Genomic DNA, 18,825 nt, shown 5'->3' with positions numbered 1-18,825 from the left:
ATTATTTTACATATTTGTGCTGTTTATTTTTGGTCCCCATTCTATTAGAATGTAAGCAATGCAACAGCACATCCATATTTTTTCCTATACTATTGTATCCTCAGCACCTGGAACAATTCCCATTACATGGTAGGTGTTTAATAAGTAGTTGGTGAGTGAATGAAGGGAGGAAGGAATGAAGAGACGAATGAACGATGAGTGTTGCTTCCTTTGTTTGTAAAAGTCATCTCTCTTCCTCAGTCTCCCTCATCTGATTAGCTTCTCCACAGGTTCCAGAATGCAACAGAAATATCACTTCCTCAAGATGCTTTCCTGCCACTTTTGTGTTGGTCATATCAAATCTTGTCACTACAGCCTATACTTTTCCTATAGAGCACAACTGCAATTAAATACCAAATTGCATAATGTTTTGTTTGGTTTCTGTCTGCCTCCAGATGGAGGCTTTGCAAGAGCAGAGATTTCATTGTGTTTATTGTCTAGAATAGAACTTGGCATATAATAGGTGTTTAGTAGATAAGGTATGAATAATTGAAAAAAAATGTGCCATTTATGGGATGGAGCAGAGGGTCTTAGCTTAAGCAATACATTTTAGCATAGGATACAGACATGTCTAGAGGACTGATAGCATAGTCTCTTTAGGGATCTATTTAGATGAGAGACTGAGGAGTCTTCTGGAAAAGAATTCAGCCTAACGAAAAAAGAATAGAGGCCCACAAGATCAGGTCAATAGCATGAGAGAGAAAGGTAAAACTGAATAGAGCACTGGTTTCAGTGTCTACCACTTAGCTTGTTCTTTGGCCCAGATCTTGGGACACTCAAGATCTGATTTTTAAAGTGTATGACAGGAAGAAAAACAGTGACAGCTCTTCTGCCAAAAACAGAGTAGATATAAGAAACATAAGGCAGCCATGCTTTGGGAGCTTTCTTGTTAAATGTAGCTCAAAAACGGAGGCATATACTGGCTTGAAGAAGGCACATGGCATAGAAAATAAGGCCCTTATCATTAACTTCTGGTGGTAGCACCGTCATTGGTGTACAGTGGCAGAGGTGGCAGTGGTAGAAGCAATGGCAAAAGTGGCCACAGGAGTTCTGGAACAGCAGAGGCCTTAAGCTAAGTACCACAGGAAAAAGAAAATGGTGGAAAATGAGCTTCAAATGAGAGGACTGTTCTTGTAAGCACATTTCCTGGTTAACACTTGAACATGATTATGTTACAATATCTAGTCCCTGTCCAAGATTTTAAATTTATAGAACGTACTTTGACAACTTTAGGATGTTCTCTGTCCTGTAATCACCTAGTCTCCACTGCCCCAGTCATTCCAGCACTTTTCAGCATCATTTACATCTCTCCTTACCCCCATGTTTTCAACTGGTTATGTTTTACTTTTTATTAAAAATAACAGCTTTACAAAACATAACACACATATCAAACATTTCACTATTTTGAAGTGTACAATTCAATGGTTTTATTTTTCATTTTTTTAAATTCCAGTATAGTTAACATACAGTTTTATATTAGTATCAGATATACAATATAGTGATTCAACAATGTCATACATAATGCAGTGCTCATTATGCCAAGTGCACTCTTCAATCCCCATCACCTAATTAACCCATTCCTTCTGTCCCCTTCCCATTTGGTGACCTGTTCCTGGGTTTGCCTCACTTTTTCTCTTTTTTCCTTTCTTCCATTTTTTTTTCTTTCTTAAATTCCATATATGAATGAAATCATACAGTGTTTGTCTTTCTCTGACTGACTTATTTCACTTTGCAATATACTCTCTAGATCCATCTATGTTGTTACAAATGACAAGATTTCATTCTTTTTAATGGCTGAGTAATATTACATTGTATGTATGCCACTACATCTTTATCTTCTATCTATTATCTATGGATGGACATTTGGGCTGCTTCCATAATTTAGCTGATATAGATAATGCTGCATGGCATTTAATGTGCTTGTATCCCTTTGAATAAGCATTCTCATATTTTTTGGGTAAATATCCAGTAGTGCAATTACTGGGTCATAGGTTAGTTCTATTTTTAACCTTTTTTTTTTTTTTTTTTGAGAGAGAGACCACAAGCGGGGTGGTGGGGAGCAGAGGAAGAGGGAGGGAGAGAAAGAATCTTAAGCAGGCTCCACGGCCAGGGTGGAGCTCAATGCAGGGCTCAACCCCATAACCCTGAGATCATGATCTGAGTAGAAATCAAAAGTCTGACGCTTAACTGACTGAGCCACCCAGAGGCTCCCATTTTTAACTTTTTAAGGAACTTCCATACTATTTTCCACAATGACTGCACCAGTTTGCTTTCCCACTACCAGTGCACAAGTGTTCCTTTTTCTCCACATCCTCGCCAACACTTGTTGTTTCTTGTGTTGTTGATTTTAGTCATTCAGAAAGGTGTAAGGTGATATCTCACTATATTTTTGATTTGCATTTCCCTGATGATGAGTGATGTTGAGCATCTATTCATGTGTCTGTTGGCCATCTGTATGTCTTCTTTGGAGAAATGTCTATTCATGTCTTCTGCTCATTTGGTAATTGGATATCTCTTTTTCAGGTGTTGAGTTGTATGAGTTCTTTATATATTTGGATACTAACCCTTTATCAGATATGTCATTTGCAAATATCTTCTTTCATTTATTAGGTTGCCTTTCAGTTTTGTTGATTGTTTCCTTCACTGTGCCAAAGCTTTTTATTTTGATGTAATCCAAATAGTTGACATCTACTTTTATTTACCTTGCCTCCAGAGACATATCTAGAAAAATGTTGCTCCAGTTGATTTCAGAGACATTATTGTCTGTGCTCTCTTCCAGGATTTTTATGATTTTATGTCTTACATGTAGGTCTTCAATCGATTCTGAGTTCAATTTTGTGTGTGGTGTAAGAAAATGATCCAGTTTCATTCTTTTGCATGTAGCTATCAGGTTTTCCCAACATTATTTGTTGAAGAGACATCTTTCACATTGTATATTCTTTTCTCCTTTGTCAAGATTTACTGACCATATAACTGTGGATGTATTTCTGGGTTTTCTATTCTATTCCATTGATCTATGTGTCTGGGTATTTACCCCAAAGATAGAGATGTAGTGAAAGGAAGGACCATATGTACCCCAATGTTCATAGCAGAAATGTCCACAATTGCCAAACTGTGGAAAGAGACAAGATGCCTTTTGACAGAAAAATGGTTAAAGAAGATGTGGTCCATGTGTACAATAAAATATTACTCAGCCATCAGAAAGGATGAATACCCAACTTTTGCCTCAACATGGATGGGACTGGAGGAGATTATGCTGAGTGAAATAAGTCAAGCAGACAAAGTCAATTATCATATAGTTTCACTTGTGGAGCATAAGGAATAACATGGAGGACATTATGAGAAGGAAAGGAAAAGTAAAGTGGGGGAAACTGGAGGGGTAGATGAACCATGAGAGACTGTAGACTCTAAGAAACAAACAGAGGATTTTAGAAGGGAGGGGCAGTGAAGGGATGGGTAAGCCTGGTGGTGGGTATTAAGGAGCTCAGGTATTGCCTGGAGCACTGGGTGTAATATGTAAACAATGAATCTTGGAACACTACATCAAAAACTAATGGTGTACTGTATGGTGACTAACATAGCATAATGAAAAAAAAAAAAAAAAAAGATTGCTTTGGGGCACCTGGATGGCTCAGTCATTGGGCATTTGCCTTCAGCTTGGGTTGTGGTCTCAGGGTCCTGGGATTGAGCCCCGCATCAGGCTCCCTGCTCTGTGGGAGGCCTCCTTCTCCCTCTGCCCCTCCCCCTGCTTGTGTTCTCTCTGTGTGTGTGTCTCTCTCTGTCAAATAAATGAATAAAATCTTTTTTAAAAAAACATTGCTTTGAGTATTCAGGGTCTTTTGTGTTTCCATACGGACTTTGATATTGTTTGTTCCAGGACTATGAAAAATGCTGTTGGTATTTTGATAGGGATTGCATTCAATGTGTACATAGCTTTGGGTAGTATAGATGTTTTAAGAATATTTGTTCTTCCAATCTATAAGTATGGAATATATTTATATTTCTTTGTGTCATCTTAAATTTCTTTCATCAATGTTTTATAGTTTTCAGAATACAGGTCTTTTCCTCTTTGATTAATTTTATTCCTAATTATTTTATTATTTTGGTGCAATTGTAAAATAAATGGTTTTCTCAAGTTTTCCTTCTGCTATTTCATGATTAGTGTATAAAATACAACAGATTTCTGTACATTGAATTTGTATCCTGCAACTTTATTGAGCCCCTTTATCAATTCTAGTAGTTTTTTGGTGGTGTCTTTAGGGTTTTGTGTATATAGCACCATGTCATCCACAAATAGTGTAAGTTTTACTTCTTTCTTATCAATTTGGATACATTTTTTTTCTTGTGGTTGTCATTGCTGTGGCTAGGCTGTCTAGTACTATGTCGAATAAAAGTGGTGAAAGTGAAAATCCTTGTCTTATTCCTGACCTTAGAGGAAAAGCTATCAGTTTTTCCCCATTGAGTATGATGTTCACTGTGTGTTTTTCATATAAGGCCTTTATTATGTTGAGGTATGTTCCTGCTAGACCTATCACGTTGAGGTTTTTTTTTTTTTATCATGAAGGGATGCTTTATTTTGTCAAATGCTTTTTCTGCATCTATTTAGATGATCATGTGGTTTTTATCCTTTCTTTTTTTGATGTGATGTATCACACTGATTGATTTGTGAATATTTAACTGCTCTTGCAACCCAGGAAAAACTCCCACTTGAACATGGTGAATGATTTCTTTAATGTACTGTTGAATTTAGTTTGCCAGTAGTATGTTGAGAATTTTTGCATCTATGTTCATCATAGATTTGTGATGTTTGTTATCTGGTTTTAGTATCAGGGTAATACTGGCTTCACAGAATAAATTTAGAAATTTTCCTTCTGTCTATTTTTTTGTATAGTTTGAGAAGAATAGGTTTTAACTCTTCTTTAAATGTTTGGTAGAATGTATACTTATGAAGCTGTCTGGTCCTGATTTGTTAGGAAATTTTAAAATTATTCATTCAATTTCATTGCTGGTAATAAGTCTATTCAAATTTTCTATTTCTTCCTGCCTCAGTTTTAGTAGGTTATACGTTTCTGGGGATTTTTCTATTTCTTCTAGGTTGTCCAATTTGTTGGCATATAATTTTTCACAATATTCTGTTACAATTGTTTGCATTTCTGAGGTGTTGGTTGTTATTTCTCCTTTCTCATTTGTGATTTTCTTTGAATCCTCTCTCTCTCTCTCTCTCTCTCTCTCTTTCTCTCTCTGATGAGTCTGACTAGAGATTTGTCAATTTTGTTAATCTTTTCAAAGAACCAGCTCCTGGTTTCATTGTGTTTCATCCTGGATTCATTAATTTATTCTATTTTTTTTAAGTTTCTATATCGTTGGTTTTAGCTCTAATCTTTATGAATTGGGCTTTTTCTTTTTATAACTCCTTTAGGTGTAAGGATAGGTTATTTGAGCTCTTACTTGCTTCTTGAGTAGACCTTTATTGCTATATACATCCCTCTTAGTATCAATTTTGCTGCATTCCAAATATTTTTGACAATTCTGTTTTCATTTTCATTTGTTTCCACGTACTTTTTTTATTTCTTTGTTAACTCGTTCATTATTTAATAGCATGTTATTTAACCTCCATGCAATTGTGATCTTTCCAGATTTGTTCTTGTATTTTATTTCTAGTTTTGTAGTACTGAGATCCTAAAAGACTAATGGTATGACTTTGATCTTTTTAAATTTATTGAGACTGTTTTTGTGGTTGAATATATGATCTAACCTGAAGAATATTCCATGTGCTTTAGAAAACAATGAGCAGAATGGAATGTTCTGAGATTGTTAAGTCCATCTGCTCCAGTGTCATTCAAAGCACTGTCTCCTTGTTCATATTCTATTTGGATGACTTGTCCATTGATGTAAGTTAAAGGCTCCTTCTATTTTTGTATTGATATCAATTAGTTCTCTTACATTTGTTATTAGCAATTTCATGTATTGGGGTGCTCCCTCATTGTTTGGATACATATTTACAATTGTTTTATCTTCTTTTTGGTTTGTCCCCTTTATGATTACATAGTGTCCTTCCTTGTCTCTTGTTACAGTCTTTGTTTTAATGTCTATTTTGTCAGATATACGTTTTGCTACTCTGGCTTTCTTTTGACATACATTTGCATGATAAATATTTCTCCATCTCCTCACTTTCAATCTGCACATGGCTTTAGGTCTGAAATGAGTCTCTAGGAGCACCTGGCTGGCTCAGTTGGTAGAGCATATGACTCTTGATCTCAGGGTCATGAGTTTGAGCCTCATGTTAGGCATATACTTGAAAGAGTCTCTTGTAAGTAATACATGGGTGGGTCTTGTTTTTTTTCCTCTCTGTCACCTTATGTCTTTTGACTGAAGCATTTATCCACTTACTTCACATTAATTTCTGATAGATATGTATTTGTTGCCATTTTGTTACTTGTTTTGTGATTGTTTTTGTAGATTTTCTCTGATCCGTTCTTCTCTTGTCTTCTTTCATAGTTTGTTGGCTTTCTTTAGTTATATTCTTAGATTCCTTTATTTTTATTCTTTGCATATCTATTCCTGTTTTTTTATTTGTGGTTACTATTAGGTCTGTGCATTATTTTCTGCATATATCAGTCTATACTAAATTGATAATCACTTAAGTTTGAGCCCATTCTTTACTCCTCTTTCCACCATGTTTTAGGAATATGGTGCCATATTTTACACCTTTTATTTTTTGAATCCCTTGACTGATTTTTATAGCTATACCTATTTTTATTGCTTTTGTGTTTCTTACTTTTCATACCTCAATTATGGTCTTTTCTTTCTACTTAAAAAAGCCCCCTTTAATATTTCTTTTAGGGCTGGTTTGGTGGTCATGACCTCCTCCAGCATTTGTTTGTCTGAGAAACTGTTTATCGCTCCTATTCTGAGTGATATCTTTGTTAGATAGGGTATTCTTAGCAGCAGATTTTTTTTTCCTTTCAGCACTTTGAATAAATCATTCCAATCCATTTGGGCCTTCAAAGTTTCTGATAAAAAATCCACTGATTGCCTTATGAGGTTTCCCTTATATGTAACCATCTTCTTCTTTTTTTTTTTACTTGTCACTACTTTTTGCCATTTTAATTACTATATGTCTTGGCATAGATTGCCTTGAGTTGATTTTGCTGGGACATCTCTGTGCCTCTTGGATCCATATATCTGTTTCCTTCCCTAGATTAGGACAGCTTTCAGTCATATTTCTTCAAATAAATCTTCTGCCCACTTTTTCTCTCTCTTCTCTCGAATCTCTATAATGTGAATGTTATTATGCTTGATGGAGTCACTGAACCTCTAAATCTGTTCTCATTTTGCTTAATTTCTTTCTCTCACTTATTCAGTTTGTTTACTTTCCATTACTCTGTCTTCCAGGTCATTAATTCATTCTTCTGATTCCTCTAGCTTACTATTCATTACGTCAAGTATATTTTTAAATTTCATTTACTGTGTTCTTCACCTCTGATTTGTTCTTTTTTATGTCTTTGTTAAGCATTTCACTGATTCCTTCCACTCTTTTCTCAAGTCCAGTAAGTATCCTTATGATCATTCCTTTAAAGTCCTTACCAGTTATATTACTTATATCCATTTTGCTTAGGTCTCTTGCTGTGCTTTTGTCCTATTCTTTCATTTGGGAAGGTTTCCTCTGTTTCCCCCTTTTGTTTAACTCTCTGTGTCTGTTTCTTTGTGTTAGGAAATCCAGCTACATCTCCTGCTCTTCAAGGTAATGACTTTATGAGGAACAGTTCCTATAGTGCCTTGCAGTGCCATGCCCCCTATTCTTTAGGACTGAGTACTTCTTCTATGTGTGTTGCATGTGCCCCACTGTTGTATCCTGGCTGACTTCTCCTTCAGTTAAGTTCTCTTCAGAAGCTATTTTTGCTTGTTGTGGGCAATGTTTGGTCCCCAGCTGTATGTGGCACATTTTAACAAGATGTGTGCTATTCTATCTGCAGAACAAGACCTCCTTCTGCCACAATTGAAACTGAGGCCCCAGGTGGGATGAAGCAATGCTGGTGGGATTAGAGCTGGGAAGAAGCAGTGCTGGTGGGAATAGAGTTGGTCTTCTAGAGCAGATGACCTATAGCATAAGGCCTGAGATGAGGGTGACTGAGGCACAGGGTGGATCCACTGAAGCCAGTGGGTGCAGGAATGACATAAGCAAGTTAAGTAGATAGTGTTGGCCTTGTGTTGTTCCGGCAGGTGGCCTTGTGTTTATGCTGGGGAGCAGGGAAGGAAGATGGTGCCTGTCACCTCCTTTGTTCCTGGAGGAATCTTCCTGGAATCCCTGTCTTTCTAGGTCATGCTCTGTGATGAGTAAATAAATCTCCCTCCTTGGTGCCTTAGGCCATTTTCAGACTGCTGTATCCATGCTGTATTTACACAGGCTGTTTTGCAAGCTGTCTTATTAAATACAGGCACTCAATTTTTTTTAAGATATTTTTTATTTATTTGATGGGAGTGGGTCACAAGTAGGCAGAGAGGCAGGAGGAAGCAGGCTCCCCACTGAGCAGAGAGCCCAACATGGGGCTCAATCCCAGGACCCTGGATCATGAACTGAGCCAAAGGCAGAGGCTTTAACCCACTGAGCCACCCAGGTGCCCCAGAATTCAACTTCTTAATGTCCTCTTGGGTCTCCAAGAGTGAAGCTCACTGATTTTTAAAATTCAGAATTTATGAGTGAGGGGTTAAGATGGAGGAAGTATATAGAGACCCTAAGCTTCTCTCATCCCTTGAACACAGCTAGCAGTTATCAAATCATTCTGAACACCTCAGAAATAAATCAGAGACCCGAGAAAACAAACACTTCAAGTCTACAAATAGAAAAGTGACCACTTTTTGGAAGGTAGGAAATGTGGAGACTTGAATCCAGTGTGATATAGCTGTGGATATGGTGGTGGGGAGAAAGTCTATATAAGGAGGCTACTGCAAATTATAATAAGCAGCAGAGTGCAAAATATGAACTTTTAGAAGTCTTCTACTGAGGGGTCCTTCCTGGATTAAAAGTGCTCAGGTGGTGTAGCAGGGCAGAATTCTAGGGGTGACATGGTCTGAGGATGCCCTGGGTTGCAAGGTCAGGTAATACCAATGTGCTTCACTGTTCCCAGGCATAGGAGCAGGAAAACCAGGTGGGAGGAGTGAGACATGGTGCTGGTTTTCTGTTCTGTGTTGCCATAAACAGCAAACCACTGCATATGGCCAGACCTTCCCCTGGAGGAACAGTGTGGGTCTGGACCATGGGAGCCCCTGAAATTAGGAGTTTTGAAACTTGGTCACCTGCCTGAAATAAAAAAAGTGAAGCCTGGACACACGCAGGGTTCAGAGAGAAACCAGGGACATGACAGGGCCAGTTGATTGCTCTTCTGTGAGGGCTCACTGGGGAGTGGGGAATGCAAATTTTAAGCTCAAGTAGTAGAGAAAACAGGGCACCATCATATTTATCCCACCCATCAGATTTCAGGGAGCAAAAGAGCACCAGTGAGTGGAAGCTAGAACCATTTACACCAAGCCCACCCACTCCTGCTCTGGAGCATATTTCTATTGAAACAAGTCAGCCTAAGTATCAGCATAGCAGTTCCTTCCCACAGAAGACTAGATAAACTTGCTCACACCAAGTTTATACCAAACACAGTGCCGCAAAACTTCAGCTCTAGGGAAAACAGGACATAGCTTCATTTTTACTCTTATTCTATATGTTTACCATTATTTTTTCATTTATTTTCCTTCCCTATTTTTATTCTTATATTTCATTCTTATTTATACATTGTATATTTTATATTTTATTTTTTATTTGTTTTCATTGCATATATGTATATGTGTATGTATAAGTGTATATATGTATATATGTTTGGGATTCTGTTAACAAACAGATAAAAACACACCCAAGATCTAGGTGTTTTTTTGTTTGGTTTTTTTTGTTGTTGTTGTTTTTCTTTTTTGTCTTTGCTTTTTATTTTTTTTTCTCCTTCTTTTCTGGACAAAATGATGATATAGAGAAATTCACCCCCCCCCAATAAAAGCATGAAGTAGAACTCATGACCAAGGATTTAGTCAATACAGATGTAAGTAAGATCATTGAACTAGAATTTAAAACAATGATTATAAGGATACTAGCTGGGCTTGAAAGCATAGAAGACATTAGAGAATCCCTTACTGGAGAGATGAAAGAACTGAAATCTAGTCAGACCAAAATTGAAAACACTAGAAACAAGATGCAAACCCAAATGGAAGCCATAAAAATGAGGATGGACGAAGCAGAGGATTGAATCAGTGATACGGAAGATATAATTATAGAAAATAATGAAGTTGAAAAGAAGAGGGAGAGAAAAGTAATGGATCATGAAGGTAGAGTTGGGGAACTCAGAGACTTACTAAGACATAATAACATTTGTATCACAGGAATCCCAGAAAATGAAGAGAGATTAAACAGGACAGAAGATTTATTTAAACAAATTAGAGCTGAAAACATCCCTAATCTGGGGAAGGACATAGCTAACATAATCCAAGAGGCACAGAGAACTCACATTAAATTCAACAAAACCAACATTTGCCAAGGCATATCAGAGTCAAATTCACAAAATACACAGCCAAGGGAAGAATTCTGAAAGCAGCAAGGGGGAAAAAGGTCCTTAAACTATAAAGGAAGACATATCAGGTTTGCAGAAGATCTGTTCACAAAAACATGGTAGGCCAGAAGCAAGTGGCAGGAGATACTCAACATGCTGAATGGGTAAAATATGCAGCCAAGGATTCTTTATTTAGTAAGGTCGTTGTTCTGAATTGAAGGAGAGATAAAGAAGTTCCCAGACCAAAACAAAAACAAAAACAAACAAAAAACCCTACAGGAGTTCATGAACACTAAACCAGACCTGCAAATTTTTTAAGGGGCAATCCTTGAGTAGAGAAAAAAAAAAGCACCAAAGACTAGAAAGAACAGAGAACATCACTACAAACACTAACTCTACAAGTAATGAAATGGCACTAAATTCATCTTTCAATAATCAGTCTGAATATAAATGGACTAAATGCTCCAATCAAAAGACATAGGGAATCAAATTGGATTAAAAAAATGTTTATCTACTAGACCCATTTATATGCTGCCCACAGGAGACTCATTTTAGACCCAAAAACACCTGAAGATTGAAAGTGAGAGGTTGGAGAAAAATCTCTGATGTTAATGGATGTCAAAATAAAGCAGGAGTAGCAATACTTATATCAAACAAACTAGATTTTAAACCAAATACTGTAACAAGAGATGAGGAAGGACATTATATCATAATTAAGGGGTTGATCCATCAAGAAGATCTAACAATTATAAATACTTATGCTTATACTTATAAATACTTTGGAATAGCCAAATAATAGACATAATAAAACTATTAATAATAATACAATAATAGTAGAGGACTTTAAAACCCCACTCACAACAATGGGCATATCATCAAAGCAGAAGATCAACAAGGAAACAAGGGCTTTGAATGATAAACTGGACCAGATGGACTTCACAGATATATTCAGAGCATTTCATTTTAAAGTAGCAGAATACACATTCTTTTTGAGTGCCTATGGACCATTCTCCAGAATAGAACACATACTGACTGGGTCACAAATTAGGCCTCAACAAGTACAAAAAATCGAGATCCCCACCATGCATATTCTCAGACCACAACACTATGAAACGTGAGGTCAATCACAAGAAAAAAATTGGAAAGACCTCAAATACATGAAAGTTAAAGAATATCCTATTAAAGAATGAATGGGTTAACCAGGAAATTAAGAAAGAAATTTTTAAAATTTCATTAGAACAAATGAAATAAAAAACACAACAGTCCAAAACCTGTGGATGCAGCAGAGAGCCCAGATATGGACCCTCATGTATATGGTCAAATAATGGCTCTGGGATGTCCTAAGAGGGAAGCACATTGCAATACAGGCTTACCTCAAGAAGTGAGAAAAGTCTCAAATACATAACCTAAACTTACACCTAAAGGAGTTAAAAAAGGAATGGAAAATAAAGCCTAAATCCAGCAGAAGAGAAATAATGATTAGAGAAGAAACAAATGATATAGAAACCAAAAAAAGGAGAGCAGATTAAAGAAATTAAGCAGTGGGTCATCAAAAGAGTTTAGAAAATTGATAAGCCCCTAACCATACTTATCAGAAAGAAAAGTAAAAAGTGAAAGGACCCAAATAGATAAAATAATGAATGAAAGAGAAAGGATCACAAACCAATATCACAGAAATACAAACAATGATAAGAGAATAGTATGAAAAATACATGCCAACAAGCTGGGAAACCTTGAAAAAATGGACAAATTCCTAGGAATGTACAAACTACCAAAGCTAAAATAGGAAGAAGTAGAAAATTTGAACAGACCCATAAGCAGCAAAGAAATTGAAGCAGTACCCACCATCAGGCTCAACCAACCCCCCACTCCCTCCAAAACCCTCAGTTTTTTTCTCAGAGTCCACAGTCTCTCGTGGTTTGACTCTATCTCCTATTTCACTGAACACCCTTCTCTCCTTCTCCCAATGTCCTCCGAGTTATTCTTTATGCTCCACAAGTAAGTGAAACCATATCATGATTGACTCTCTCTGCTTGACTTATTTCACTCAGCATAATTTCCTCCAGTCCTGTCCATATTGATACAAGAGTTGGGTATTCATCCTTTCTGATGGAGGCATAATATTCCATTGTATATATGGACCATATCTTCTTTATCCATTCATCTGTTGAAGGGCATCTTGGCTCTTTCTACAGTTTGACAACTGTCGCCATTGCTGCTAGGAACATTGGGGTGCATGTGGCCCATCTTTTCACTACATCTGTATCTTGGGGGTAAATACCCAGTAGTGAAATTGCAGGTCCGTAGGGTAGCTCTATTTTTAATTTCTTAAGTAATTTCCACATTGTTTTCCAAAGTGTCTACACCAACTTGCATTCCCACCATCAATGTAAGAGAATTCCCCTTTCTCCACATCCTCTCCAACACTTTTTGCTTCCTGCCTTGTTAATTTTGGCCATTCTGACTGGTGTAAGGTGGTATCTCAATGTGGTTTTGATATGAATCTCCCTGATGGCTAATGATAATGAACATTTTTTCATATGTCTGCTAGCCATTTGTATGTCTTCTTTGGAGAAGTGTTTGTTCATGCCTTCTGCCCATTTTTTGATGTGATTATCTGCTTTGTGTGTGTTGAGTTTGAGGAGTTCTTTATAGATCTTAGATATCAACCCCTTGTCTCCAGCATCATTTGCAAATGTCTTCTCCCATTCCATGGGTTGACTCTTTGTTTTGTTGACTGTTTCTTTTGCTCTGCAGAAAGTTTTTATCTTGATGAAGTCCCAAATATTCATTTTCACTTTTGTTTCCTTTGCCTTTATGGACATATCTTGAAAGAAGTTGCTGTGGTTGATGTTGAAGAGGTTACTACCTATGTTCTCCTCTTTGATTTTGATAGATTCCTGCCTCACATTGAGGTTTTTTACCCATTTTGAGTTTATCTTTGTGTATGGTGTAATAGAAAGGTCGAGTTTCATCCTTCTATACATAGCTGTTCAATTTTCCCAGGACAATTTATTGAAGAGGCTTTATTTTTTCCACTGCATATTTTTTCCTGCTTTGTCAAAGACTATTTGACCATAGAGTTGAGGGCTCATATCTGGGCTCTCTACTATGTTCTTCTGGTCTATGTGTCTGTTTTTGTGACACTACTATGCTGTCTTGGTGATCATAGCTTTGTAGTAAAGCTTGAAATCAGGCAACATGATTCCCCCAGTTTTGTTTTCCTTTTCAACATTTCCTTAGCAATTCAGGGTATCCCCTGGTTCCATACAAATTTTAGGATTGTTTATTCCAACACTTTGAAAACTGCAGGTGGAATTTTGATCGGGATGGCATTGAAAGTATAGATTGCTCAAGGGAGCACTGGGTGTGATGCATAAACAATGAACCTTGGAACACTGAAAAAATAAAATAAAGTTTAAAAAAAGAAATTGAAGCAGTAATCAAAAATCTCCCAACAAACAGAAATCCAGGTCCACATGGATTCCCAGGGGAATTCTACACCATCACTTTTAGAGAGAGAGAGAGAGAAATATAGTGAGAGTTGCGGTCAGGGAAGGGACAGATAGGGAGAGAGATTCTGAAGCAGATTCCATACCCAGCACAGAGCTGAATGCAGGGCTCAATCTCATGACCCTGAGAGCATGACCTTAGCCAAAATCAAGTCAAATGTTTAATCAACTGTGCCACCCAAGTGTCCCCTACCAGATATTTAAAGAAGAATTAATACCTGTCCTCCTCAAACTGTTCCAAAGAATAGAAATGGAAGAAAAACTAGCAAACTCATTCTATAGGGCAGAATTACCCCAATTCCAAGATCAGACGAAGATTCTATTAAAAAGGAGAATTACAGGTCAATATCCCTGATGAACATGAATGCAAAAATTCTCAAGAGAATATTAGCAAATCAAGGGACACCTCGGTGGTTCTGTCAGTTAGGCGACCAACTCTTGATTTTGGCTTCAGTCATGATCTCAGGGTTATGAGATCAAGCTCTGCATAGTCTCCAGGCTGGGTGTTGAGTCTGCTTAAGATTCTCTTTCTCCATCTCCTTCTGATCCTGTCCCCTCTCACACTCTTTTTTTTTCTCTAAATAGAATAGAATAGAATGATGGTGGTTTCAGTTTCATTAAAAGTACTAGCAAATTGAATTCAACAATACATTAAAGGAATTATTGACCAGGATCAAGTGGAATTTATTCCTTGATTGCAGGGGTGGCTCAACACTTGCAAAATACATTAATAAAAGAAACGATAAGAACTACATATGGTCAATAGATGCAGAAAAACCACTTGACATAATGCAGCATCCTTTCTTGATTAAAAACCCTCAACAAAGTAGGGGTAGATGTAATGTACCTCAACATCATAAAGGTCATATAAGAAAGTCCCACAGATAATATCATCCTCAATGGGGAAAAACTGAGATCTTTTCTCCTGTAGTCAGGAACAAGACAAGGATGACCACTCTCACTGTTACTATTTAAATTTCTGTCCTTCCTACATTTTCCAATGTGGCCTCCTCTCTACCTTTAGTTCTGGAGTTGTTCTGCCAGGCATTGGTTTATTTTCTGGGTTATTTACACTGATGTGAGTGTTACCTAGCTGTATGCATGAGATGAGGCAAGCATAGGATTCTCCTACTCCACCATCTTTCCAGCCTCACCTCAGTGGTTTTAGTACATTGACAGAGTTGTGCAATCAATTTTAGAATACTATCATTACCCCTAAAAGGAACAAGAAACCCTGTACCCATTAACAGTAACTTTCTATTTTCCTCAACCTCCTTGATCCTAGGCAATCACTAATCTCTTTTCTGTCTCTATTGATTTACCTATTCTGAATATTTCATGAAACTAAATGGGTCATACAATATTGTGACTGACTTCTTTTACTTATTATAATGTTTTCAAGGTTCATCCATGCTGTGCCACATATCAGAATGTCATTCCCTTTTATTGATTAATATTCAACTGGATAGAAATGCCATTTTATTTATCCACTCATCAACTGATGGACATTTTGACTGTTTCCACTTTTGGGCTACTATAAATAATGCTGCTATGCACATTCCTTTACAAGTTGTTTTTTTTTTTTTTTAACTTTTTATTTTTTATAAACATATATTTTTATCCCCCAGGGGTACAGGTCTGTGAATCACCAGGTTTACACACTTCACAGCACTCACCAAAGCACATACCCTCCCCAATTTCCATAATCCCACCCCCTTCTCCCAAACCCCCTCCCCCCAGCAACCCTCAGTTTGTTTTGTGAGATTAAGAGTCACTTATGGTTTGTCTCCCTCCCAATCCAATCCTTTACAAGTTTTTATTTTCATTTCTCTATGTATATACCTGATGGCAGGATTTCATGGTTATATTGAAAATCTATGTTTCATTTTTGGAGTAACTGCCACACAGTTTTCCATTTTCTTTTTTTTTTTTAAGATTTTATTTATTTATTTGACAGAGAGTGACACAGTGAGAGGGGGAACACAGCAGGGAGAGTGGGAGAGGAAGAAGAAGGCTTCCCACTGAGCAGGAAGCCCAATGCAGGGCTTGATCCCAGGACCCTGAGATCATGACCTGAGCCAAAGGCAGATGCTTAACACCTGAGCCACCTAGGCGCCCCTGTTTTCAATTTTCTATGTATGATTTTATATTCCCACCAACAATGTATGAAGATTTTACTTTTTCCACATTCTCACCAACATTTGTTATTATGTCTTCCCAGGAGGTGAGATGGTAAACCATTGTGGGCTTAATTTCCATAGAGTTAATGGGTAATGATGTTGAGCATCTTTTAATGTTCTTATTGGCAATTTGTATATCTTCTTTGGAAAAAAAGTTTATTCAGATTATTTCCCCACTTTTAATTGGGTTATATGTCTTTTATTATTGAGTTGTAAGAATTCTCTATATACTCCATGGCAAAAACAGCTACAAATATTTTCTCCCTTTAATTGGGCTATTCGTCTCCTATCTTAATGACATCTTTTGAAACATGAAATATTTTAATTTTGACAAAGTCAAATTATCTATTTTTGCTTTCATCACTGTGCTTTTGATGTTATATTTCAAAGACTAATGTCTAACCCAAGGTCATGTTAGAAGGTGGAGGGACAGTAAAGTATCCTCTAGACCCAGAAGGCATTTTAAGACTGAATAACAGAGCAAGCTACCATATACCATTTACACAATTTTATTCAGGGTACTGTACTGACTGGGGGAATGTGCAGACAAAGGATTCAGGTGCTATGTATATATTGTCCACACACTCTGGATCATCATACACAGCTTTTGTATCGTGAGTGGCACTGCAGTGAGGTCTAAGGATAATTATCCAATGGCATGTCATCTGTGTGCTAGTCATCTCTATTGGTTATCTAAAGTGGCACCCTCTGTGTGCCACGTAGAGAAGATCAGAACAAATCATTCAAATTCCACTCATGGCATACATTAAACTCCAAGGGGCCTAGAGAACATAGCCTCAAGGGATGTCATTGTACAGGCATGAACAAAATGGAGACCCAAAATGGAGTCAGAACTGTCTCCTCTCCTACAAGTCACAAAGATTTGTTCATGTTTTCTTCTAAGATTTTTATAATTTTAGCATTTACTTTTAGGTCTCTGATCAATCTTGAATTAATATTCTTATGTAGCCTGAGGTAGGTGTCCAAACAAGGTCTTTTCCAGATGGATATTCAGTTGTCCCAGTACGAGATGTTGAAAACACTATTCTTCCCCCCACCCTAATAAATCGTCTTGGCACATTTTCTGAAAAACAAGTGAACATAAATGTATGTTTTTTTTTTTCCTGGACTCTCAGTTGTACTGAACTGATATATATTTTTATGCTTAAGCCAGTACCATAGTCTTGATTACTATACCTTTTCAGTATTTTTATTTCCTTTTTTTCTTTCTTTTTTAAATTTTTAAAGTTTATTTTCGCATAACAGTATTCATTGTTTTTGCACCACACCCATGCTCCAGGTAATCCGTGCCCTCTCTAATACCCAACACCTGGTTCCCCCAACCTACCACCCCCCACCCCTTCAAACCCCTCAGATTGTTTTTCAGAGTCCATAGTCTCTCATGGTTCACCACCCCTTTCAATTTCCCTCAACTCCGTTCTCCTCTGTAACACCCATTGTCCTCCATGCTATTTGTTATGCTCCACAAATAAGTGAAACCATATGATAATTGACTCTCTCTGCTTGACTTATTTCACTCAGCATAATCTCTTCCAGTTCCGCCCATGTTGCTACAAAAGTTGGGTATTCATCCTTTCTGATGGAGGCATAATACTGCATAGTGTATATGAACCACATCTTCCTTATCCATTCATCCGTTGAAGGGCATCTTGGTTCTTTCCACAGTTTGGCGACCATGGCCATTGCTGCTATAAACACTGGGGTACAGATGGCCCTTCTTTTCACTACATCTGTATCTTTGGGATAAATACCCAGGAGTGCAATTGCAGGGTCATAGGGAAGATCTATTTTTAATTTCTTGAGGAATCTCCTCACTGTTCTCCAAAGTGGCTGCACCAACTTGCATTCCCACCAACAGTGGAAGAGGGTTCCCCTTTCTCCACATACCCTCCAATACATGTTGTTTCCTGTCTTGCTAATTTTGGCCATTCTAACTGGTGTAAGGTGATATCTCAATGTGGTTTTAATTTGAATCTCCCTGATGGCTAGTGATGATGAACATTTTTTCATGTGTCTGATAGCCATTTGTATGTTTTCAATGGAGAAGTGTCTGTTCATATCTTCTGCCCATTATTGGATATGTTTGACTGTTTCATGTGTGTTGAGTTTGAGGAGTTCATTATAGATCCTGGATATCAACCTTTTATCTGTACTGTATTTGCAAATATCTTCTCCCATGCATGGGTTGCCTCTTTGTTTTCTTGCCTGTTTCCTTTGCGGTTCAGAAGCTTCTGATTTTGATGAAGTCCCAAAAGTTCATCTTCACTTTAGTTTCCTTTGCCTTTGGAGACATGTCTTGAAAGAAGTTGCTGTGGCTGATATTGAAGAGATTACTGCCTATGTTCTCCTCTAGGATTCTGATGGATTCCTGTCTCACGTTGAGGTCTTTTATCCATTTCGAGTTTATCTTTGCGTACTGTGTAAGAGAATGGTCGAGTTTCATTCTTCTACATATAGCTGTCCAATTTTCCCAGCACCATTTATTGA

At 37.3% G+C, this 18,825-nt stretch overlaps 1 protein-coding gene across 1 annotated transcript in view; it reads right to left on the bottom strand.

Annotated features, from left to right (window-relative positions):
- ZDHHC15 (zDHHC palmitoyltransferase 15) overlaps positions 1-18,825 on the bottom strand; it is a 1,212,570-nt gene that overhangs the window by 585,056 nt on the left and 608,689 nt on the right. The gene's annotated exons all lie outside the window — the stretch shown is intronic.

Source organism: Mustela nivalis (assembly GCF_964662115.1).
Source record: "Mustela nivalis genome assembly, chromosome: X".
NCBI classification, from domain to species: domain Eukaryota; kingdom Metazoa; phylum Chordata; class Mammalia; order Carnivora; family Mustelidae; genus Mustela; species Mustela nivalis.
This window is presented reverse-complemented; position numbering and strand designations above follow the sequence as displayed.